The 7122-nt window shown below is 33.7% G+C and overlaps 1 protein-coding gene across 1 annotated transcript in view; it reads right to left on the reverse strand.

Moving 5' to 3' along the window:
- Positions 1 to 1451, reverse strand: part of LOC116339458 (GATA-binding factor A-like) — a 13737-nt gene extending 12286 nt beyond the window's left edge. The window contains exon 1 of the mRNA XM_031765344.1: positions 879 to 1451. The gene's annotated coding sequence lies outside the window, so the exon portion shown is untranslated. The remainder of the gene's footprint in view (positions 1 to 878) is intronic.
- Positions 1452 to 7122: the final 5671 nt, after the last annotated feature.

The following is a 7122-nucleotide window of genomic DNA, read 5'->3' on the forward strand; positions in this document are numbered from 1 at the left end:
CAGCTCAGCCAGATATCGTCAGGAGCTGAAATTAAGTGAAAACAATAAAATTGATTGTTATGGCTATAATTACACTTACATTGCTCAATCAATATAACAATCACTTTTATTGTTTTCATTCGATTTCAGCTCCTGACGATATCTGGCTGAGCTGATTCATCTGGCTGAAAATATCTCAATATAATGTCTGATATTCTTCACAGAGCAACTAATATGACCAGACGAATCAACGAGATAATGAAATATTATTTACAGAAAATGAACAAAAAACTCAAATAGAGTCCAGCGTGATAAGAAGGGGTGAAATAATTTGATATTTTATATCTCTTGCAAATTGCTTTATCAAACTTGAGTTCTGGAAATAACTAGCAAAGGGAATTTGAATGAATATTGTACTGAAGAAGCTGCAGAAAAAAAGACTGAAATATTTTTAGGTTTAAAATATGATTTGCATTCGCCGAACAATATTTTGGTAGATATTTTGATTCTGAAAACTTTTGAATGCTGAAGCGGATAAGAGGCGGAGAAAGATCTATTTATTTATCTAGGAAGTGTTATTTAGATACGGTTAAAGTTTGGGTACGTTTCTAGGTAAATTATATTAAGACATTAAGAGTGTTTTGAATTGAGAGAAATTCTTCAAATAAGAATTTGGTTGAATGGATTGAAAAAGTCGCACCAATAACAACAATACTAATGTTAAGCCCTTTCCTTATCTACCTTCTTTCTACATGAAATACACTTTCAAAACACCACTAACTGATTTTGATCGATAAACAGTTTGTACAAAAGTCAAAGAAATAACCGATTTATAGTGATTAAAATACACATATTCATAAAATAAGAAAAAAGTACAAACAACTTCAGCAAAAACTCACCAGAATTACAGGAAAATAATTTTGTTTAGATATTTGTTACAGCTTCGTTACTAGTATACACGCATTTTCAGGAAAAACAAAACGGCAAAAACTTTCCAATACAACGAAATGCACTTTTATTGTCACTTTATACAAAATATGATGTAATTTTTCCAATTCTCAAATGAACAACAAGTTTCATGAATTTCACATACTTTCACATACACTCTTGCTTAAAGTTGACATCAAACAAGGATTTATTGTGCCGGTTTTCTGTGTTTTTTTTTTTAAATCACCGTTTCTCTTTTTTCCCGCAAGTAACAACCACACTCGATTCGTCTTTCTTTTACAATCTAAGTGCACGGTGTTTTTTCTTCTCTATGTTTTTATGTCCAATGCAATTGCTACAATGTGTTTGTTTTTCTTACGCAAAGCAATAAAATTCCATTTAATTTTCTCTCGCACTGATTGTTACGAACAAAAAACCATTTCTATGTCTTTAATCAACCGTAAAGTAATGAGGTACAAAAATAATTTTGAAATCATCGAAAAAAAATTTGTTTTTTTTTTTTCGTTTCAAACTGTTGCGATGGATAAATGTAAACAATAAACGGCATCGGCGAAAAAACACAACCTCATCACAGCGATAATTCGAATAAACTGTCTCCAGAGAATACAAAATCGAGCGAATGGCTTTGGTCTGGAGTATGCATTCAGGTTTTGCCTACACACACCGAAAAAAAAACAGAAGACAAAACCAAAAGAAATAGAGAAGAGAGAAAAAAAACGAATTATATCGTTTGTTATTTGTTGTTGGCTTTACATTAGCGCGCTTTCGATGAACGTAATACGCTGCATCACAATACACATATATAAGAAAAAGAGTAGTCTTCGTATGCGTGTGGCAAAGTCAAATGAATCAGCCCATATACATAAGTGACTTTTCACACGGCACCCACACAGCCACATACACATATGAACACTTGCGAAGCGATTCTTGAAAGAAATTTTCGTTTTTTGTGCTCTTTCTACTCCATTCGTATTCTTTACTGGTTTTTTTGTTTTTATTCGTCTACCGAATATACTTCGTTTTCTCTGTATATGAAGTGGATTTTGTCAATTGATCTTGTTAAGGTGTTCTTACGTAAAATATAGTATAACTGAAGTTGTTTCGGTATTTTCATATGTATATCCATGCAACTCAAAACAGAACGACACAATACACAACGAATTCTATCCATATTTGTTATGTTTTTTTTTCTTATTTCAATTTTTTTTCTTTTTCAATTTAGCTTCGATAAATTTCTTTTTAATCGATTCGCCGATTGCGTGCGAGTATATGTGAGTCTGTTCGTTTGGTAATTCTCAAGAATGAATTATAAGCGTTGCGTGAGTTGTATTAATAAACGAAACAATATCGAAGCAATTCCACGATAAAAATAGGCGGATACCAAATCGTATTCGTGCAACGATCGCGTATTATAACACTAACATATACGTATAGATTGCGGCCGATTCGACACGCCTCTCTTCAACCAATCAAAACGCACCTCACCACATACGCTTTCGTTTCCATCTAACATCGTAATGGAAAATGATACCGATTTATTTTGTTTTCATGGTACTTTATTCGTATGGTCTGAGATCGACGATTTTTCCGCGTGCGCGCACGCCATTGCAAAGCTCTTGCTTGATGAATTGACATTCATTTTCGACTCGATTTATACGAGCCTAGTTTATATGAAACACACAACAATATTTATCATTTTTTCTTGCATATTTATTAAATGGTCACTTGTTTGTTGTTTTTCTCTGTGGATTTTCAACATAGAAAAATTACTTTCGTTACACTCTGCTTCGTGAGAATGGCGGTTTCACATTTTGACCGAAGACAAAAGTCTTTGTAAAAAAAATGTTCGTCTGAAAAATGTGGTTCTTTTGAGTATTTTGTTGATGATGATGGTGATTATGAATCATGATTTATACGAACAAAACTTTGTCTTCGTTGCAATTTAATTAAACGGAAGATTCCGTCGTTCGAGAAATTTCCGAAAAGTTTCATTCAATTAATTAAAATTGAATTAATTTAATTAAGAATTTCAGTGATCGCATGAGTCAACTTCATAAAAATGTCATCGATTTATAGCTCTATCGTTGAGATATCGGAAACAAAGAACACTCGATTGACGAAGCAATGGAATGCGGAAAAAGAATGGGCCAAACGTGAACGAATCGAAATCATTGATAAAATTTTCACATCGTAAAAAGAGAAAAGGGAGAGAAAGAGAGAGATAGAACAATAGTGATAGGCGCCAATGGACTAAAAATGGAAATTACGTAATGCATTTGAACGAACAATAAAGGAGAAATGTGTCTCCAACCATACAATAAATCTTGAAGTGCGCCGTCCATTCGGTCAAAACTAAAAACTACACAATTTACTCAAAAGACTTGAAAGAAGACGAAAAAGAATTGTCTTGAACACTGAGTGTGTGTTAATCGGTGCCATTCAATATTCTCGTAGTCGTCGTCTCTATATTATTCTTTCTTTTATTTTTTTTCCCGTACTGTATTAGCTCCTTTGACCTACCTACAATCATTTATAGATCGATAAGCGAACACGATTAATTGTATAGGTGGCATCGTTTGTTGTTTCGCCGACCAAAGCGAACTTCTTCAATGAACTTCATCATCGTCAATATCATTTCGTGAATTGAAATGCGTAAAATGCGAGAAGCACCACAAAAAATCACTTAACCAAATCGAAAATGAGAAAAAAAAAACTAGAGAAGAGACAAAGCACACACACACACACAAATTCTTCGAAAACTAATAAATATTTTCGGAATCTCTTCAAGACGAGTCATTTTTCAATTTAGCTGATGATCCTCTTTTTTCGGCTTCGGTTTCTTTTTGTCACCATTGTCATTGAATTTTGGTATTTCTCTTAATCAAGATATTTGAAACCGATGGCATTAAGGTGGTGTGAATGATCAACAGAGACCGTACAAAAAAAATACCCTTTAAATGAGTCATTCGCCATAGAATGCAGTGTTATCTCTTTTGCTTTTTATGAGCAAAAAAGGGCAACAAGAGCATTTGTCTTTATGCTCAATGAGTATAGTACTTTGATCAATGATTAAAGTGATCTCAAAAAAATTCCGAAACTGATTTTTTTTCCTACTTGACTCATCTAATCTTATTCAAGTCAGGATGGCATCGCACCTTTTATCCAAGCACATAAAATATTTTACCAACTTTTTTAACAAAATGAAAATGCATTGCGTCAAGTAAAATGAGAAAATGTACATTCCATCTCTACTTTTCTCGAACATAATTCACAGATGGTTTTTTCATGACCAAAATGTAAACATGTGCATATTGTACCGAATTGAGAGGGTATGTGCATTTTCAAATAGACTGAAAAGCAAGTGCGTGTATGCTGTACTAGACTACAGTTTATTGGCGCCACTTGAAGAAAAACGCACCTTTCTTTTTTAACTCACTTATTTATGTGGTTATCTCTGTATGCAGTCGCGTTTGTAAATCATGTGCAATCGCTTTTTAAAGTTCCTGGCATTAAATCGCGATTGTAACGAGGAGAATTCATTTGGTATCATGCAAGAGCGAAACCAATTCTTGGTTGTGTGTACCGTTTCGAAGATCGATCGTGCATACGAAAATACCGAAAAACGCAAAACCGAGCACAATGAAATGTGCACGCTCTGATTGGCTTTTTCGTGAAAAAAAAGGAATTCTTTCTTTTTGGTGCTATCTCTTCTTTAATTTAGTTCTTGCCCATGAAAAATTCTATCAGCACACGCAAATCCGATTTTTGTATAAACACCGTCTTGCATATGCGGTATCGCAAAACTGTTCACCGTCCAAATTCGTTGAGTGTACAAACGCCGGCCAACACCATTATCTTTTGACGATGAGACGCAATCTTATATGGCATTGTTCGTCGTTGTTGTATTAGCATATTCATTTGTGTGTAGTTTTAAGCGCACATTCTTTTCATAATGTGTTTTTTTCCGTTCTTTGCCTGTATGTAAAATGACCGAAACCAAGACACATACACTTTAGTGCGCCCCGGCTGCTGCACATACACGTAAAACGTTTCGCGGGCGCGCAGACGATACGTGCACACAAATATGTTCCACGACTAACGAAATAAATTCAAAAAGGCAAAAGAACTTAAGCCCTATGGCGTACTGTCGCGACAAGCTTTCAGACTTTGACATAGAACTGCTTTTAATAGAATGTTTTCTTGGGGTCTCATGTCTCTTTCGCGCTGTCAGCCTCGTCAATTTTGTAAGCGCACATCTTGCATCGCATCTTCCAACCACATCGATGATTCCATTTCGGCATTTTTGTTGTTGTGGTTTTGTTTTATGTACGTTAATTCATTATGTTTTATTATTAGTTGGTTGGCTGGTGTGCTTTTCATTTTGGTGTTGTTGTTGTTGGTTTTTCGTTCATTTTTTTTTCTTTTGCTTCGGTTTTAATGACATCAAGATATAAGTGTGTTTAATCGTTACTCTATTATGAGTGCGTATATCTTTAGACTGATGTGTTCCCGTTCACCCGCTTCCAATATACAGTCAAACTGCATGGCGTTTTGTCTCTCTATCCAATTTAACGATATCATGCGACCATACGACCGATTATTGATTTATTAACTCAAAAGCACTTGAGATGTGAATAAGTAAATGCGTGTAAAATCTAAATGGCGTTCCGGGACGCAAGAAGAAAGAAAAGGCAAATTGAACTGCGCACACTGCCACAGACAGCTATTTTCATTTCATGATTCGGATCAAACAACGAGACGGCAACCACTTAAAAATTCTTTTGATATAACTGATTCAATGATATACCGAATAGTTTTGATTCCATCACATTCGAAATCTTTTTCGAACATTTTTTTTTCTTTTCCTCGTTCGGAATTGATAAAAACGTCTATGCTGCTCTCTCGTGCTTGCTCTTGATTTTTTACAAATTGCTCCAAATTTGAAATTTATTGTTATTACACAAAGTGGATTTGCCGCATTCACTTCTATTATGACTCATTACAACTTACTTGCTGCATTTACTTACTTGTCTCCTTGAACACACGAACAGAGAGGGAAAAAAAGAGTTCCGGCATTTACTTAGAACAATTAAGACCTCGAACTAAATTTTATTAACCTTTATTTGCATACCATATGAATTGTGAAACAGATCACCAGTTTCTTTGTTTAAATAGCCAACCATATTTTGTCACTCGCCATTCTGGCGAATTTATAGCTAATTGCGAATCTCATAAATTTTTCTTCTTCTTACATTTTAATGTCGAATGCGTGACTTTAAATTTAAATCAATTTTCAATCTCAAACATCTCGATTTTTTTTTTCTCAACGAATCATTTTGAAATCCTTTTATATTTTCGAATGAATTTTTTTCCCTTTTCACACACTTGTTCAAAAAAATATGTTCCGTTCAATGCGAGTCGAATTTCTCATAGCAGTGGAGAGGAAGACACAAAGTGCACATGCTCTGCTATCATTTGTCATTATTATTGTACCGAAAAAAAAATAATTTCTTTTTCTCCTTTTTTTAACACGCATATGTCGAAGAAGAAAAAAACATTTCTACCAAAATAAAATCACGAACCACTTTAGATTATGGAAACCATGTATGCGGTTCAAAAGAAAGAGAAAAAAATACAAACATTTGTAAATTGCATTGAGTGACGTAGTTCGACAATTTGTTCAATATTTTCATTTTTTCCATGTTGTACCAATGTACACTTTGTCGGAAAGGAAAGCAATCTGTAACCGCTTCAAATAATCACCAATAATTTTCTACAAATATTCACGGGAATGTTGTAAAATTCTGTTTGGTTGTATAAATTCAGATTGTTGCTGAATGTCATACAAATTGGATGAAATAAAATCTCTGAAATTAAAACTCATTAATCAAAAGTTACTCGGATTTAGCTGTTACTTAGATTAATTGATTCACATAATTCATGAGTTTTCCGAGATTTCAATAAACCGACGAGTTTTTTTTCATTACGGTAATGAAAATCTGACATCAATTTCGAATGATACACATTTTGAACTGTAAAAAAAGATTCGAATTTAATGGAATAAAGTACGGTTGAATAAAGTGAAGTTGTTAGTTTATTTGCTGACATTTTGATTCTTGGTACATGCAAATCTAGAAAACATTATAAATTGGATATTTTTTTCGTGTATATTTCGTAAAAGTGAAATAAGTTTCA

The sequence above is a fragment of the Contarinia nasturtii genome, unplaced genomic scaffold (genome assembly GCF_009176525.2).
Source record: "Contarinia nasturtii isolate CC-2019 unplaced genomic scaffold, AAFC_CNas_1.1 Cnas_scaffold_533, whole genome shotgun sequence".
In the NCBI taxonomy this organism is placed as follows: domain Eukaryota; kingdom Metazoa; phylum Arthropoda; class Insecta; order Diptera; family Cecidomyiidae; genus Contarinia; species Contarinia nasturtii.